The 19,264-nt window shown below is 43.4% G+C and overlaps 1 long non-coding RNA gene across 1 annotated transcript in view; it reads left to right on the top strand.

The window, feature by feature from the left end:
* LOC115468073 overlaps window positions 1–4,637 on the top strand; it is a 44,667-nt gene extending 40,030 nt beyond the window's left edge. The window contains exon 3 of the long non-coding RNA XR_003941817.1: window positions 3,539–4,637. This is a non-coding gene — a long non-coding RNA (uncharacterized LOC115468073). The remainder of the gene's footprint in view (window positions 1–3,538) is intronic.
* Window positions 4,638–19,264: the final 14,627 nt, after the last annotated feature.

Genomic DNA, 19,264 nt, shown 5'->3' with positions numbered 1-19,264 from the left:
TAATGGCCTGGCAAAACAATAGTGTGAAACATCTATCACATGCCAACAGCAACTCACCCTCACAACCAAATACAAAACTTGAGTATGGCACACCTGACCACAGATGGCTGTCTTGGTGACCTCTTGCAGGTCCACTCCCATGCCCGGGAGACACAGTCAACAGTCGGGTATTTCCCAAACACACATTACTCCATGGGAAGACTTACCATTGAAACAATAGGGCAGTGACTGAGGGCCCACAGCAGTAAGGGACCCAGTTTCCCCTAGTTTCCTTAGCGTGTCTTCCCTTTTTTGGTAGGTGGAGAGGGGTCTAGCTCAAGTGTCGGTCCACCCCCTCCCTCCATGACAGCTGACTTGGTTAACATGTGTTTGCTGCTCAGCTACTACAGTGGGAACGCTACTCGGCAGCATCAGAGGGCAGTGTGCTAGCTATTAGACCACACTACACTGCTTCTGAGTGTGTTAGTGAGGAGACAGCTCTCATTAGGGTAGGAATTGTGTGGCCAGCTGTGATGTGCCATACCCAGCTCTTTCCATCAACTGAGACCAATTTGTACATGGGAGGCATTGAAAAGCAGGTTTGGCCAAAGGTTAGTATGGCGGAAGTTCAAGCTACTGAAACAGATAGATGGAAAGGTCCATAGGAAAGGTGGTCTATTCCAAAAAAACATCTAAGTCCAAAGCACTATAACTAGAATGTGCTTAAATGCTGGATGAGTGCTGTAGCGGAAGATGCGGCCATTTACACTAAGGAAAACATGGTGTAAATGCCTGCATCCAGATTTCCGCATGAGCAGTAAATTCTATAACCATGAGCATAGAATTTAGGGACACCCACATCAAGCCCATTTCAAAACATTTGGAATGCCCCTTTTCAGATGTGCATGTTCAAAATCCATGTGTATTCTGTAATGTTCTACGCATAGATAGTTGTGCATGTTAATTGCAATTACTTCCAATTAATGGTAAATTACCTGTTGATTGGATGTTAACCAATTAGATTATGCACATTGTCCTGGAATATGCCTAGATTTCCGTGCAGAATTCTGGGCAAGATAAATAGAATCTGAGGGATAGTGCTTTATGCTGGGGCCCTTTGCCACTACACCACTGATTTGATTTCAGCTGGATTGAATTCTCATAGTCTTCCTAATTGGAAAATCCACATCTGCTCATATTTAAGATAAGCATGGCTTGATTAAGTGATCATAACTTATCTGAGAGACGAGTCTCTTGTAATTCTTCAAAAGTATGTTTATATTCCAAACAATAGGTTCTCTTCCCTAGGGAACAATGATGTTCTATAAACCACATACAAGGCTTCATTTTTGTGCAACTAACCAAGAGAGTAGTACAGCTTAACCCTGTTATAATGCGGTGCTCAGGGTCCAAAGAATCACATCGTATTATAAGTGGATTTGCATTGTGATGGATTGTGTTATAAAGGGGTTGAGCTGTATTCTTCATGGGAGCTTAATATACTAAGGGTTACTGCACACTGCAGTTACAAGTATAGTTATTGTCTTCAGAAACAAAGGATAATGTCAACATGTTTTCAGAAGAAATCCACATTTTTTTTGTTGGCTAAAAACATAGTTCAGCTAATGAAAATTGGGAGCCATGCTTGCATCGCGTTATAAGCGGATTCGTGTTATAAAGGGGTTGAGCTTTGTACAAGGACTTACAAATATCACATAACTAGAAGCACAATCCATATGTTTTAAAATAAAATAAAAAAAATTGCTCCAGTAAGTGGATGCTGAAAAAAAAAATAGCGCACAAATCGCAATTTCCAGAGCTATATAGCCCCGTGCTACTATTTTCTGTATGATCACCACTATGTTCAAGAAAAGACAAAGAGGATTTCCCAACCTTGTCCCATAGGATTGGCTTCTCCTACAGGCACTCCTAGGACAAGATGAAAAAATGTCATGAATTTATTGCAAAATAGACCACCATGTATAACAATGCTAGTAATTCTAGTTATCCCATCTTGGGGAAATAAATTGTGCATGTTATCTTATTGTATGTGCAAACAGTTGCTTTTAAGGTGCCTCCACAGATTCAGAATGTCAGTTATGATTTTAAAATATAAAAGTTTGAGAGTATTTGCTGGCTGAGAGAGTCTTACAAAGAGGCTAGCTCCAATTGCATTTAAAATGGACTTGTTTAAGCTGCCCATATTGGACATATCCAAGAGCTACAGTTGTGAAGGGGTAGACCACTTTCCTTACCTTCTAGGTCTTGTGAAGCAAGGGATAGACTTGAATATTTTATGTGACTGATGCCTCTTTTTCTAGTTCTTTTCCTTCACTCAAATGGGGCTAGGGTCAGGAAAATAGTCTTTACTGGGTGATTTCTATCTATCTATCTATCTATCTATCATCAGAGCTGCATGTTCATCGTAGTTAATGCCATGACTTAAGCAACAGACCTATTTGTGACTAGTAATGCATAACTTAAAAGGGAGTCGTCATTAATGGACCTATCAAAATAATGAGTTGTTTATGCTTAAGTTAACTATGCCTTCATATCAGAGGACCAACCTCCCATGACTCTTAAGCTTGGCCAATCTTAAAATGTCAAGTGGGTACTACATCTAAATTTAACCTGTGTACAACCAATGACAAGAAAAGCTATTAAAGTTATGGACATAAGCCCTATATAAGAAGGGGTTTCCTGGACACTAGCCAGTGTGGAAGAGGTCTCCAGCCCAGTAGAGGGACTAGAAGGTTGTGCTATGGAGGGAGGGTCCCCATCCAAGGGGAGGGCAGTGAGGATGTCTTCTTGGGCCTTGGGAAGAGACTTCCATTTGAAGAAAGAGAAAATGAGAACAATTAGCATTGAATATGTTGTAATGTTGAAACTTTGAACAGCAGCTGTTTCAAAGAGTAATGGGTTTAAAAGCTAAGGCCGCAAAGTCAAATCAGAAAGAAAACCTGTAGTGTAAACAGTTTGGGTAAGCTAAGTAAACATATTTTATTCATCCAGTGTGGAAGCATTTGGGATAACATCTTACAGATAGAATTGTAATTTTTCCCTTTCCATATTTCTTTAAGAACATAATTAATATTGCTACTTAAATGTATAATTCTAATTTGTGTGAAATAAAAAGGAATTATAAACATGCTAATTGTATGGGCTATAAGGTGTATGGTTACTCATATCTTTCTTTATCCTTACAGACGAAAATCCCGCTTACTAGGGCACTAACACTAAATCAGTGCCCCATAAATATTTATCAAATAACGTCCTTAAATCCAAATTGGGTAGTCCAGCCACTCTGACACTTGGGTGCTGACGCTGCTTGGAATAATTTTCACAACTAGGAATTCTCGCCTCCCCAAACCTGGGGTTTCTTCTCTCTGGGCATCCCCACCACAAATTGAAGGAATTTTCTTTATTCCTTGCCCCAAACTGGTTTGAAACTTTTAAGGCCAATCCGTCAGTACCTGAAGCTCAGAATTCAAATTCCCTATTCATATGAAGATGGTAGGAATATGGCAATTGTGCTGACTTTTTTCCCTTTTCTATCCAGGGACTATGCTACATGCCAGAAATCAGGACCTGGACTCTCAGAGGCCCTGTGTTCCTTCTTGAGAATTTGGCAGAACAGAAGGCAAGAGACAAAACTCCTTTCTCTTCCTTGACCCCAAGACCAGTTTGCTACTTCAGGGCTTAAGCCAACACACAATCTGAGACTGCTGGCTACTTCTCTCAGGTTGCCTCTGTATGGCAGAAAACTGGCAAACACAATTTTCTCTCCTACACTTGTGCTGTTATGGTCCACTGTATCACCTAGTCTTCTTCCACAACTTTCCAAACAGGGGAAGCGATCAATCTGCATCTCATGTTATATAGATGCCTGGTCTAGTGATACCTCTACATCATACCACACCATGTTATCAGAACTTGAGTTAATACTGAAGAAAATGCATTAAACTAGGGCATTTTAGCAACTTGGGTCATATATGCAAACTGGGAATTGGTTTTGAATGAGACGGTAATTATAAATAGCTGTTGGTGTTTTTACTAAAAAGATGGTGGTACTGCATGTAAATATTTCTCATGCATATTCATTGTACATATCCTGAAATCCAACTGGCTGGAGTCCTCCAGGACAGGTTTGGGAGACACTAGCATAGAAGATGCCTGGAGGTGAAGAAGTGAGCAGAAAGCCCAAGATAGGCTTAGGCTATTACATTGCACTAGGGGTGGGATTTGACAGATTGGTTGGACCTAATGATCCTTTCTACTGTTTATAATGTAAAATAGTAGAAGGAATAGGGTCTAGAGATTGTTCTTGAGACATTGAAGGATATGTCTGTGATACTGCAGAGGCAAGAAGAGAGGTGTGAAGGAAAAAAGGTGGAAAAGGGAAGTGCTGCTTAGGTTACTGTAGGCCATGGTGTAGTCAGACGGGGACCAGCAGGTTGCAAATCCTCAGGAATCACTGTTGATATAAGCATGTTGGTGGTTGCTGGGTACAGTCTGGTAAGGTCATGTTGATCTAGAAGACTAGTTGTCTTTAAATTATAGCTGTCTAGGTGATTATGGGGCGTTGCACTGGCCTGTTGATAGAATATAGTATGGTCATCTGTAAAAACAGTAGAAAACTTTGAGGAAGCAAACAAAGCTGACTGGGAAAGCAGTTATGTCCTGCAATCAGTCAAGCTCCACAGCTAGCCTATGTTCCTACAGTGTAGGTGGGGATTATTGGCCAGACAGGAAAGGACAATTGTTCTTGTCTGCATTCAAATACGGTGACACTATGGGCCAGATGCATAAAACGTACCGTGCTGGCAAAGAATGATCTTGACTGGTTCTAGCTGGTTTAGTGAGCACAGTATTCAGTGAAAAATACACAAAGGGGTTCTGCATGCTTTTTACCATTCATGGCAGCAACCAACATGAATCCTTTGCAAATGTATTACAATGAGCTGATTTGTATTCCAATGCACATTCTGAGTGATGCACAGAAAGGGGCGCCCATCCTTATTGAGAGAACTTTTACGGGGGGTCAGGAGCTGTCATAGCATGGTGGCTTCCCAGCGGAGCAGTCTGCTGTCATGTTTGCACGTGTGCATTGAAGTTGTCATGGAACAAAAAATAAAAAGGCTGTAGCATGTTGTGGAGGCATGTTCACAGCACCTGCATGGCTTTCATACACCCACATAAAACCAATAAAGTCCCCGGGGTGTGAAAATTGCTGTGAAACCCTACAAAATGTAGTTCTTATGGAACACTGGAGGCACATCCACAGCACACGCAGGTCTGGGCATGTGCATAGCATCGACGCTTTGCTCTGTTCTACACATGCGCTAGGCACTTTCCCTACAGAGCTGCTTGTTGAAATTTCGTGCAGCTCATTTGCATATGATTTCCTTCTAGTATCGCTGGCAATTTAGAAACTGGTAACTTTTACTGGAGATCAAAAAGCACACTGTTTTTCGCAGGGGCTTTTGTGCAATGGCATCAATGTAATTTGTCATACACTGAAATTTCAGAATATATTTATATGGATACCTTTAAGAGAAAAAAGAAATTTGCAAAGCTCTATTCTAAGCTATAGGAAAAACCTTTTTTGTGTTGCCTTAGCAACATCAGGAAACAGCTTAATCTTAGAATTCATAAATAGACCTTTGTATACTTAAAAGGTCTAAAACATTCCCCATCAGGATCTAAAGGAAATGCCCTTTAGATGTTTAAAAAATGGGGTTTTTTTTTTGGTGGATTGGTCCAATCTATGTAAACTTAGAGTGACTTTGAGGTGACTTGTGTTTAATAAAACCCTCCTGTGTTTTAAAGGCGGTGATAATATATTTGAGAGAGGTGGAATCTGTAGCATGTCAAGAAAATAATTCTCTTGGTGTCACAGTAACAGACTTTTAGAAAGTACATCTCTGAATCACTTTCTCTAAGACTGTCTTGTTGAGCAGAGATAATTGTTTAATTAGCAAATGTTCAGGCTCTTAAACCTTGGCAAACCTCTATTCCATGGAATCAGTCTGGGGGCTTATGTCCTATAACCTCAGTCCCTTGCTCTTTGACTTTAAAGTCAATCCAGTAACTTGCACCATCCAAACACACTTGGAGAGAACAAAAAGAGAACCAGCCAACCTCCCCACTGGTCAAACATTTGTACCAGACTGCAAACATTCATAAGTGTCCCATTCATGCAGACTGAAAACCTGTATAATGTTGGTTGTGAGGAGGATCTGCTGCCCCCTGTCCGCAAAGCCTTACCAAAACCCCCATATGCCACCTACAGAATCAAACCTAAACATGGAAAAAACACAGGGACAATGGATGCTTAGAAATAGAGGTGGGATAGCAGATATTGGGGAAACTGTAAAAAAGACAGGCTATAAGATTGATTGAGTATTGGCAGTGTAAGTGGGTGTGACTGTGAGTGAGGACTCAGGAACTGAGTAAAGTGAAAGAGTGGGAGACTTAGGGATTAGGTAGGGGAATGGAACTCCTCCCATATCAGAAATGGCTAAAGATATAAGGGCTCTATAGCTTGGAAAAGAGACGGGTTAGGGGAGATATGATTTGAGGTCTATAAAATCCTGAGTGGTGTTGAACGGGTAAAAGTGAATCTATTTTTCACTCTGTCAAAAAGTGCAAAGACTTAGGGGACACTCAGTGAAATTACATGGAAATATTTTTTCACTCAAAGAATAGTTAAGCTCTGGAACTCGCTGCTGGAGGATGTAGTAACGACAATTAGCATATCTTGGTTTAAAAAAAGGTTTTTGACAAGTTCCTGGAGGAAAAGTCCATAGTCTGTTATTGAGATAGAAATGGGGGAAGCCACTGCTTACCCTGGGATTGGTAGCATGGAATGTTGCTAGTAATTGGGGTTCTGCCAGGTACTTGTGACCTGGATTGGCCACTGTTGGAAGCAGAATACTGGGCCAGATGGACAACCCAGTATGGCTATTCTTATGTTCTTACCAGCCAGCTCATTTTCAAAAGTGATCGCCAGCCATCTTTCGACATAAATCGGGAGATGGCCAGCGATCTCCTGAACCCGGCTAAATTGGTATAATCAAAAGCCGATTTTGGCCGGGTTCAACTGCTTTCTGTCGCGGAGCCGGTGAAATATCAAGGGGGCGTGTTGGTAGAGTAGTGAAGGTAGGACGGGGGAGGGACGGGGTGTGCTCACGAGATGGCCGGCTTTGCCCAATAATGAGAAAAAAAAAGCCAGGTTTGTAGAGCATTTCGCTGGCTGTACTTGGTCCCTTTTTTTTTTTCATGACCAAGCTTCAAAAAGGAGCCCCAACTCACCAAGTGACCACCGGAGGGAATTGGGGATGACCTCCCTTTACTCCCCTAGTGGTCACCAACCCCCTCCCACCCAAAAAAAATTAAAAAACATTTTTTGCCAGCCTCTATGCCAGCCTGAAATGTCTTACCCAGCTCCATGACAGCAGTATGCAGGGCCCTGGAGCAGTTTTTAGTGGGTGCAGTGCACTTTAGACAGGTGGACCCAGGCCTATCCTCCCCCTATTTGTTATACTTGTGGTGGTAAATGGGAGCCCTCCAAAACCCACTGTACCCACATGTAGGGTCCCCCTTCAACCATAAGGGCTATGGTGATGGTGTAGAGTTGTGGGGAGTGGGATTTGGGGGGGGATTTGGGGGGCTCAGCACCCAAGGTAAGGGAGTTATGCACCTGGGAGCTATTTTTATTATTTTTTTTAATTTTTAGAAGTGCCCCCTAGGGTGCCCGGTTGGTGTCCTGGCATGTCAGGGGGACCAGTGCACTACAAATGCTGGCTCCTCCCACAACCAAATGCCTTGGATTTGGCCGGGTTTGAGATCGCCGGCATTATTTTCCATTATGTCCGAAAACCGATGCTGGCCATCTCAAACCCGGCGAACTCTGACATTTAGCCGGGGCCAACCGTATTAGCGGAAAAAGATGGCCGGCCATCTTTTTTGAAAATATGGTTGGCTCTGCCCACTTATGGCACTGGCCCTGAAGATGGCTGGCCAGCTATTTGGCTGGCGCCGTTCGATTATGCCCCTCTAGGCCTCTCTTCCTGACTGCTTCAATTTCAAATTTAAGGCATGTTGGTTTTTGTACTTTGGCCCTTCCCCTAATTATTTGGGAAGGTTCCTTGAGTGCATGGGCTAAGAATTTCCTCAGGTTCACAGGTGACGCCAAGGTTAATGACCTCTTTAAAGCCATGTTGTGCCTTTCTTTATTTTATTTTTATACAATTTAAAATATATAGATTTCAGTATAATACTTGGTTAGAAATAATATAGTGTATACATGGCAATAAAAAAAATTATAAAGAAAATACAAATAAAACACCCTAATTTATAGTGTCTTAAAATTTAAATGGAGTGAAACAAACTTAGGGGACCTTTTACAAAAGCACGGTAGCGTTTTTAGTGCACGCTAATGATTAGTGCATGCTAAATGCTAGAGATACCCGCAGGAATATATGGGTGTGTCTAGCGTTTAGTGTATGATTATTTTTAGCACACACTAAAAATGCTAGTGTGTCTTAGTAAAAGGACCTCTTAGAACATTCAAGAAGGAAGAAGAAAAAAAAGAAGAAGTTGCAATGGTGTGCCTGAACTCAAGGCACACACTAATCAAGCAAGCTAGAAAAACAGCCTATGTGATTGGAGTCTCTCTGGAAGATCACCTTCAGGCACAACTGCAGGACACTTATTACTCAAGAAATGTCAATTGAGATGGCACCACAAGATATGCTTCATTCTATTATACCAAATAATGCATTAACATGGAAATTTCAAAAGAAAATGGGCCCCTATCCAAAGGACCTTAGGTTTTAATAACAAATTTCCTTTTCTGCGTAGCTCTAGTCTTGTCTGGGAACACACATGTCTGAGGATTTAAAAAATACTGTGTCCTGTTTCTAAAACAGTTTCAAAATGATATCTCTATACACTTCAAGTACAAATGTAGCAAACCTAGTGACCAATGATAAATGGCCCAGTTCAATTGAGTAGTGCCTTTACCCACAATCAATTGCAACCTAAAGATAGCACGAGGACATTCTATCTATGGATCATCAGTCTTGTAGCCATTCAAAACTTGGTTTCTCATAGCATAAGGCTATCATAGTCTTCATTGATCCTTTTCCCTTTTAAATATCAAATTGTTCATTATTCAAAAAGAATTCAACTATCTAGTGCAGTGATTCATTTTCAAAAGGAAGCTGTGGTGCAAAAAAAAAAAAAAAAAAAAGCAGGAACCCAACATGAATTCATGTTTCTTCCAAGTGACTGTTTCCAGAGAATTGCCCCTTCAACTTCAATTTGCAATGCTATAATTGTAGCAGTCATAATTCTTCTATCAAGGTGGCCAAGATTAATTGATCCTACTCTCAATAACTGAATCCAAAAAAATGTGGTCTCAAATTTTCTAAATCATAGTAACCCCATCGATCATCTGCAAAAAAAAAGTTCCTTATTTTCTTTTCAATATAATACTAATATTTTTTAAGGACCATCGGAAGGTGGCTAGAATCCAACTATTTGTTGTATCCAGACTCTTTCTTCTTGCACCTTTTATCTTTATCAGTCCATTTTCAAATTATATACAAAATTCTTTACGACATATATTTCAAACCCAGTTGTATATCACAATCAAATTTTCACTTATCTTAGAAAACTTCTCTTCAATTATTTCTCATACAATTTGACAGAAACCCAGTCTGTTTCAATTTACAATTTGCAGTTTGCCCATCTGACAAAGCGCTACGTTTTGCTAGTTCAGCTTATGACTGAAGCAATACAGAATGAAACCCTAAATTCCCTGACGCAGCTGAACTAGCGAAATGTAGCGTTATGTCAAATGGGCAAACTACAAATTTTACCCATATCATGGGTAAAATCATACAGAAAAGAAACACAGGTAAGAGAAGTTGAAAGGGTCAGCCACAAAGGTTAGGACTTTAAATCAGGTATGGATGTTGTTTAAAAGTGTCATCATGGAAGGCCAGACAAAATGTGCTCCATGTATAACAAAAGATGGAAAGAAGAGCAAATGACAGTCAGCATGGTTAAAAGGTGAAGCGAAAGAGGCTTATTGGAGCCAAAAGAGCATCCTTCAAAGAATGGAAAACAGATCCAAATGAAGAAAATAAGATGCAACATAAGCAGTGTTGAGTTAGATGCAAAGCATTGATAAAAAAAAGCTAAAAGAGAATGGGAAGGAAAACTTGCTGTGGAGACACAAACTCATAGTAACACCTTTTTCAGGTACATCAGAAGCAGAAAACCTGTGAGGGAATCCAGGGGACTGTTAGATCATGAAGAAGCAAAAAGGGAGACTCAGGGAAGACAGTCATAGCAGAAAGACTGAATGAATGAATTTTTTGCTTCGGTCTTTACGGAAGAAGATGTAAGAGATCTACCTGTATCAGAAATTTTTCAAGGGTGGCAATGCGGAGTAACTGAAAAGTCTCAGTGGACCTGGAAGATGTACTGAGCCAAAGTGACAAGTTAAAGAGTGATAAATCACCTGGACCGGATGGCATACACCCCAGGGTACTGAAAGACCTCCAACATGAAATTGCTGATCTGTTAGAGATCTGTACCCTATCATTAATATTATCCATAGTACATGAAGATAGGAGGGTGGCCAATATAATGCTGACTTTTTAGAAAGGGCTCTAGGGGTGATCATGAAATTACTGACCGATAAGCCTGACTTTAGTGCTGGGGAAAATAGTGGAAACAATTATAAAACAATAAAATTACGGAACTTGTAGACAAACATGGTTTAATGGGACAGGGTCAGCCAAGGGAAGTCTTGCCTCACCAATTTGCTTCATATCTTTAAAGGTATAAATAAACGTGGATAAACATGAGCTGGTTGATGTTGTGTATCTGGATTTTCAGAAACTTTTCACAAAGTTGCTCATGAGAGACTCCTGAAAAAATTAAAGAGTCATGGGATAGGAGGCAATGCAGTGGCGTAGCCAGAAGGCAATTTTTGGGTGGGCCAACAGGTTGGATGGGTGGGCACTAGAGTTGCCAACTTTTTTGAAAGAGAAAAAACAGCAACCAGATGCACCCATGCTCTGTACCTACCCCACTCCCCATAACTTCAATGAGGGTTGCAGTGCAGGCTTCAGTGGCTGCAGGCCAATTGAGAGCCAAGGGAAGTACAGAAGACTGCAATCTTCAGTCCCCATGGAGCCAGGGTCCACCAACACACATATGGTATTGAAGCCAAACACATTCTGTATCCAGAGAACCTCCTGGCCCTCCACCAACAATGGATACAGAGCACAGCAAGGACAATTCTCCATAAAACTCATCATACAAAGAAATTTTGGTTTCTAGTGTAATCTCAATTACAGACACATTATAAATTAATTTTAAAAAATCTATAAAACAAAAGTCACTCAGATCCTAGAGCAAACCTACCATGCCAACACTAACTTTCCAGCATTTTATCTCTATTCCATATCCCCGTTCCCCCCTTGTCAGGCATTACCCCTCTGTGCCCATGTGCCATCCACATACAGCATCTCACATTTGTGTCCCTGTCCTCATGCTCCCACCTAATGCCCATCATCTCCCTTCTGTATCTGTATACTTCCCCATGTCCCCTTTCTCTCTCCTCCACACCAATGTGTCCCTCTCCTCTCTGATCCCACCCCCCAACCAGCTTCTCTTCCTCTCTTTCCTTCCCCCTATGTATCTGGCTCTTTCTCCCAGCATCTCTCTCCCTTCCCTCTAACCCCTCCCATAGGTCCAGCACCTTTCTCCCTTTGCTCCAGCCCTCCTTGCAGGTCCACATCTGTCTCCTTTCCCTTCAGTCATCATCTGCATATCCAGCACCTCTCCTTCAGCCCCCCACCCACACATCCAGCATCTCTCTCCCTTTCATCCAGCCCCCATTAGATGTTCAACACCTCTTTCCCTTTCATCCAGCCCCCCTACATGTCCAGCACCTCTCCCCTTCACTTCAACCCTTTGCATATCCAGCACCTCTCCCCTGTCCCCTCTGCAAGTCCAGTACCTCTCTCCCTTCAACCCTCTGCCCCTGGCAAGTCCAACACCTTTCTGTTCCCTTCAGGCCCCTCCCCTCTCAGGGCCAGCACCTTCAAATCTTCTTTACCCCCCCCCCAACAAGTCCAGCACCTAGTACCTCTCCCTTCAGCCCCCTCCCCTTGCAGGGCCAGCAGCACCCCACTAACTTCCTCACCCTCTCCAACACCAGCCGCAGCACTTGCATTTAATGCTGTCGGCACTGCTCCTGCACCTACTTATCACTTCTATAGCGTTACAAGGCATATGCAGCGCTGTACACCATACATGAAAAGACAGTCCCTGCTCACAGAGCTCACAATCTAAATAGGACAGACAGACAGAATAACTAAGAGGTAAGAGAATTAAAGAGGTGGGGATAAAGGGTACAGGGCAAGATTCTCCCATAGAATCCACAGGAACCCCCTTCTCCCCTTTCCACAATCACTAAAACCCCTTCCTCCCATCACTGGAGCCCCTAGGACCCCCCCCCCCCCCATCACTGGAGCCCCTAGGACCCCCTTCCCATCACTGGAGCCCCTAGGACCCCCCCCCCCCCAAAGAAACACTTCCAGTACTACAACCCCCGTCTTCTCCATTACTATAATCCCCAAGCACCCTATTCCCACCGTCACTTCGGAGCTTCCTTGCGGGGCACCTCTCATCACTACGATCCCCGGGAGATCCTTTTCCTTCCCCATCACTATGGTCGTCGCAAGCTTTCTTGCCGGCCCTAGTGGAGCTCTGTCAGTCTCCCACCCCCGAGGCAACGCTTACACTTTGCTGATAGCAACTCGCGGCGCCGACGACGTCCTGCTCTGGGGCCTGCCCTCTGCCGGGCTGATGTAACTTCCTGTGTACGGAGGCGGGATGCGGAAGGCCCCAGAGCAGGATGTCGGCGCCGCGAGTTGCTATCAGCAAAGTGTAAGCGCTGCCTCGGGGGTGGGAGACTGTGAGGTGCAGTGCCGACAGCATTAAATGCACGCGCTGCAACAGAAGTAGGAGAGGGCGAGAATTGGATGACACGGATTCTGGGTGGGCGGGCCTGAGGCTAAACTGGGTGGGCCTGGGCCCATCCAGGCCCACCCGTAGCTACGCCCCTGAGGCAATGTCCTTCTGTGGATTAGGAATTGGTTATTGGACAAAAAATAGAGGGTAGGGTTAAATGGTCACTTTTCTCAATGGAGGAGGGTGAATAGTGGAGTGCCGTAGGGACTTGTACTGGGACTGGTGCTATTTAACATATTTATAAGAGATCTGAAATTAAAACGACGAGTGCGGTGATTAAATTTGCAGATGACACAAAACTATTCAAAGTTGTCAAAACACATGAGGATTGTGAAAAATTGCAGGAAGACCTTAGGAAACTGGAAGACTGGGCATCCAAATGGCAGATGAAATTTTAATGTGCACAAATGCAAAGTGATGCATATTGGGAAGAATAATCCAAATCATAGTTACCTGATGCTAAGGTCCACCTTAGGAGTCAGCACTCAAGAAAAATATCTTGGTGTCATTGTAGACAATATGTTGAAATCTTCTGCAAAGTGTGTGGCGGCAGCCCAAAAAGCAAACAGGATGCTAGGTATTATTAGGAAAGGGATGCAAAATAAGACCAAGGATATTATTATGCCTCTGTATTGCTCCATAGTACAACCTTACTTTGAGCATTATGTTCAATTCTGGTCACCCTATATAGCGGAATTAGAAAAGGATCAAAGAAGAGCAACCAAAGTGATAAAGGAGATAGAAATTCTTCCATATGAGGAAAGGCTAAAGAAGTTAGGGCTCTTCATCTTGGAAAAGAGACAGCTGAGGGGGAATATGATTGAGGTCTATAAAATCCTGAGTGGCGTTGAATGGGTAGAAGTGAATCACTCTTTCAAAAGTACAAAGACCAGGGACACAAGTAGGATGAAATATTTTTTTTTCACTGAAAGAATAGTTAAACTCTGGAACTCACTGCCAGAGGTTGGAATAACAGTGGTCAGTCTATCAAGGTTTAAAAAAAGGTTTGGACAAGTTTTTGGAGGAAAAGTTCATAGTCCGTTATTGAGATGGACAAGGGGGAAGCCACTGCTTGTCCTGGGATTGGTAGCATGGAATGTTACTAATAATTGGGTTTCTGCCAGGTACTTGTGACCTGGATTGGCTACTGTTGGAAGCAGGATACTGGGCTAGATGGACCATTGGTCTGACCCAGTATGGCTATTCTTATGTTCCAGATACTTCTACCAACCAAATAGGAAACCATCCAAATTAAGAATTGAGGAATCAGTACTAGCATTTATGGAGACTTCCAGAAGCCAAACTAGCAATTCAAACAAATGAAAACTAATAGCAAATTGAGAAGTCTCTGATAAGCAGACCATCTCAACTAAACTGGTGAGAGAGGGGCTGGTAACTTCTTTGAAGATCCATAATATAGTCATAAGCCTAACAGAAAAATGGCAAGAGTTTTTTTTTTTTTTGTAACAGACCATCTAGACTCTCAAAAGAACCAGCCCTTAAACCTGCCCAAACTGGGCCCTTTAATCATAGCAGCACAGTTTTTGAAGCTCTCAATTTGTACGGACCATAATTATAGGAACTGAAAACTTTTTTAGGCGCATCTTGAGCTCTCCAAAAATCTGACTCGCTAATAACAGCATGTCTGGAAACTCCAAACAACTGGACCTCCACCTACTCAAATGGAGAATAGGCCTAATATCAAGACTGAGGAACTCTATAATAAACCAGCAGTGAAAACAGGCTTAGAATTAACTAAATCCTAAGCATTTATGTTAATGATCCTACCATGAGTCATCATTTATTAGTACTGCTGAGCTTAAGACACACTTAATAGTGGAGACGTATTCCATCTGAATATCACATAGTTTTTATGGGCATCAAATCTTTGGATTTGATGCACAAGGCGTACTAATCCCCAGCCCTGGCTGACACCTTGCATCCAATACCTTCACTCCTGCGCCCGATCTGCTGAACGCCTCTGGAGGAAATCTCGCACCCATACCAACTTCATTCATTACAAATTCATGCTATCCTCCTTCCAGTCCTCCCTATTCCTTGCCAAACAGGACTATTACACCCCTCGTCGTCTCTTCGCCACCCTTAACTCCCTCCTCAAAGTGCCCTCCGCTCCCACCCCCCCTCACTCTCTCCTCAATCACTGACTGACTACTTCCGCGACAAGGTGCAGAAGATCAACCTCAAATTCACTACCAAGCCACCTCCTCCTCTTCACCCTTTAACCCACTCCCTCAACCAACCAACCCAGGCCTCCTTCTCCTCTTTTCCTGATATCACCGAGGAGGAAACCACCCACCTTCTTTCCTCCTCGAAATGCACCACCTGTTCCTCTGATCCCAACCCCACAAACTTACTAAACACCATCTTTCCTACTGTCACCCCCCCCCATCTGTCATATCCTCACCACCTCTCTCTCCACTGCAACTGTCCCTGACACCTTCAAGCATGCTGTAGTCACACCACTCCTCAAAAAACCATCACTAGATCCTACCTGTCCTTCCAACTACCGCCTCATCTCCCTCCTACCCTTCCTCTCCAAGATACTTGAATGCGCCGTTCACAGCCGCTGCCTTGATTGACTCTCCTCTCATGCCATCCTCGATCCGCTTCAATCCGGTTTTCGCCCTCTACACTCGACAGAAACGGCACTTACTAAAGTCTGTAATGACCTGTTCCTTGCAAAATCCAAAGGTCACTACTCCATCCTCATCCTCCTCGACCTATCTGCTGCTTTTGACACTGTCAATCATAATCTACTCCTTGCCGCACTATCCTCATTTGGATTCCAGGGCTCTGTTCTCTCCTAGTTCTCCTCTTATCTCTCCCACTGTACCTTCAGAATACATTCTCATGGATCTTCCTCTACCCCCATCCAGCTCTCTGTTGGTGTTCCCCAGGGATCTGTCCTTGGATCCCTTCTTTTCTCAATCTACACCTCTTCCCTGGGCTCGCTGATCTCATCTCATGGTTTCCAATATCATCTTTATGCTGACGACACCCAGCTTTATCTCTCCACACCTGACATCACTGCGAAAACCCAGGCCAAAGTATCGGCCTGCTTATCCAACATTGCTGCCTGGATGTCCAACCGCCACCTGAAACTGAACATGGCCAAGACCGAACTCATTGTATTTCCAACCAAACCCATTTCTCCTCTCCCTCCACTCTCTATTTCAGTTGATAACACCCTCATCCTCCCCGTCTCATCTGCCCGCAACCTCGGAGTTATCTTCGACTCCTTCCTCTCCTTCTCTGCACATATCCAGCAGACAGCCAAGCAGGGGCGTATCTGCGTGGGGCCACAGGGGCCTGGGCCCCCGCAGATTTCGCCCTGGACCCCCCTACCGCCGTCAACCCTCCCCCACTGCCGTTGCTTACTTTTGCTGGTGGGGGACCCCAACCCCCGCCAGCCGAGGTCTGCTTCCACCTGCCAGTGCCGCTGCTTTTAAAAATATTTCTTCAGCTGGCGGGGGACCCCAACCCCTGCCAGCCAACCCGAGGTCTGTAAAGTTCTTCGTCCTCCATGGCCGGCCCGTGCTGTATAGCTGTTGAATGAATCCAGTTCAGAGTTTGACGTCGCAGCACATTGTATGCACGTGCTGCGACGTCAGACTCCAAACTGGAGTTGGGGGTCCCCCGCCAGCTGAAGAAATATTTTTAAAGGCAGCGGCACTGGCAGGTGGAAGCGGACCTTGGCTGGTGGGGGTTGGGGTCCCCCACCAGCAAAGGTAAGCAACGGCAGTGGGGGAGGGTTGGCAGCGGGGGGTGGGGGTGCAGAGAGTCGTTGGTGGTGGTGGGGTTCTGGCGGCGGTGGGGGGGGTCTGGCAATGGTGGGGGGTGGGGGCTAAAATGTGCCCCCTCTCTCTGGCTCTGCCCTCCCCTACCGCCGGAGTCCAGATACGCCCCTGCAGCCAAGACCTGTCGCTTCTTTCTCTTTAACATCAGCAAAATTTGCCCTTTCCTCTCTGAACACACCACCCATGCTCTCATCCACTCTCTCATTACCTCTCGCCTTGACTACTGCAACCTACTCCTCACTGGCCTCCCTTCAATCTGTTCAGAACTCTGCTGCGTGTCTTATCTTCCGCCTAGACCGATATGCTCATATCACCCCTCTCCTCAAGTCACTTCACTGGCTTCCGATCAGGTACCGCATACAATCCAAGCTTCTCTTATTAACCCACAAATGCACTCAATCTGCAGCCCCTCATTACCTCTCTACTCCCATCTCCCCTTATGCTCCTACCCGTAACCTCCGCTCACAGGACAAATCCCTCCTCTCAGTACCCTTCTCCACCACCGCCAACTCCAGGCTCCGACCTTTCTGCCTCGCCTCACCCTATGCTTGGAATAAACTCCATGAGCCCATACGCCAAGCCTCCTCCCTGCCCATCTTCAAATCCTTGCTCAAAGCCCACCTCTTCAATGTTGCTTTCAGTACCTAACCATTATACATCTATTCAGGAAATCTAGACTGCCCCAATTTGATTGACTGCACTTTTTTGTCCTTTAGATTGTAAGCTCCTTCGAGCAGGGACTGTCCTCTGTGTTAAATCGTACAGCACTGCGTAACCCTGGTAGCACTTTATAAATGTTAAGTAGTAGTAGTAGTTCAGTAATTTTTGAAAAGGATTTGGATATATGGGAGGTACAACTCTTCCTGGGAGCTCAAAATGAAAGAAAGGCTTTTGACAGAGTCCGGTGACGTAGCTGGGCATTATAGAATAATGAGGATATGTGCTGGATCTAGGTGCATACATTTACATCACGTTTCAGTTGGTGCAAATGGCCACACCTAAAGTTAGGTACGGTTCCTGGGCGTAAGCACTATTCTATAAACTGTGCCTAACTTTAAGTGCAGCTTATAAAATAGCATTTTTCTGCTATTTTATAAAATAGCAGAAAAATAGCTTTAGAATTTTTTTTACCACCATATATAGAATCTAGCCCTATATGTGTAAAACCATTTTCATGTGCAAAATGCTAATTTACCCATATAAATAGACTCATACTATTAAGTCACCCCCTGTGCCAGTAGTTTATAAAGATACAGAGGTGCCTAAAGATAAGTGCTTTCCTAACATGAGCTCCTAAATATAAGCACTATTTCTGAGCTCGGATTATAGAATATTAGCACTTACGTGCATGAGTGTTACAGATTTGCATGTAAGTAGTAGTTGGGCACTAAGCATTATTCTATGAACTTAGAGTGCAACTTGCATAATGCACAAATGCAAGGGGCATTCACATGGGTGGGGCGTTGGGTGTCTCTCACAATTACATGCACGTTACAAAATAGTGCTATTTACATGCTAAAGTTCTACATTTATGCCTGCCGTAGATAGGGCATAAGTCATCTAGTATTCTATAACACAATCTGGGCACTCGGATCCCATTATAGAAATTAAGCTTATCACCCAGCATTTTGGCACACTTTATAGAATTGTCCCCAAAATGTATTAACTTATGAATGTTATCCTAGAGGGAACTTGGAAACTGAGGGATAGGAGGTGCAGCAATCATTTCCTCTATGTACCATGGAGAGAAGAAAAACCCAGGGCACCATAGAAACAGTAACAACAGTAGAATGAATATCCAAGATGCCAAGACAGGTGCAGAACAGGAAGACTATCTACTATCTAGGATGCAAACTGACAGCATGGTTGGTAGAATCAGAACGGCAGATCATTTGAGTAATATGTAAATAAAGGATGCAAACTGACATCATTTGAGTAAGAGGCAGTGAGGTCAAAAGGCTTCCCCAGTAATGTCCATATGAAGATGTATAAAAATCTGTTCAACAACCATAAGCCAAAGTATAGGTACAATCATTGTCTTTAATGGGCACGCCATGACTTCCTTTCATATCACTTTTTAACTTCTTCTGTTCTGAATTATTTGTTGGATAATTTTCAGTTCACATCTTTGTCCAGGTCTCTGAGAACCATTAACAATTCTCCTTTTATAGTCTTCCTTCTGCTAAAGGCTGTAAGAAGATTGAAAACTCATGAGTTATTGTTGCCATATTCAAGCCCCTAAAGTTTGGCAAGAATTCTCCATATGCTTTTCTCAATCTGAATTCTACGTTTTATGTAGGAGGAATCTTAAAACTTACCTTTTCCAGAAGTTTGTTTTGTCTAAATAATTAGAGATATTGATTGATATTGTAATTCCTAGGAGATTGTTACTACTACTACTACTCATC

Source organism: Microcaecilia unicolor, chromosome 4 (assembly GCF_901765095.1).
Source record: "Microcaecilia unicolor chromosome 4, aMicUni1.1, whole genome shotgun sequence".
Classification (NCBI taxonomy): Eukaryota; Metazoa; Chordata; class Amphibia; order Gymnophiona; family Siphonopidae; genus Microcaecilia; species Microcaecilia unicolor.
The sequence above is the reverse complement of the archived record's forward strand: the minus strand, read 5'-3'. Positions and strand labels throughout refer to the sequence as shown.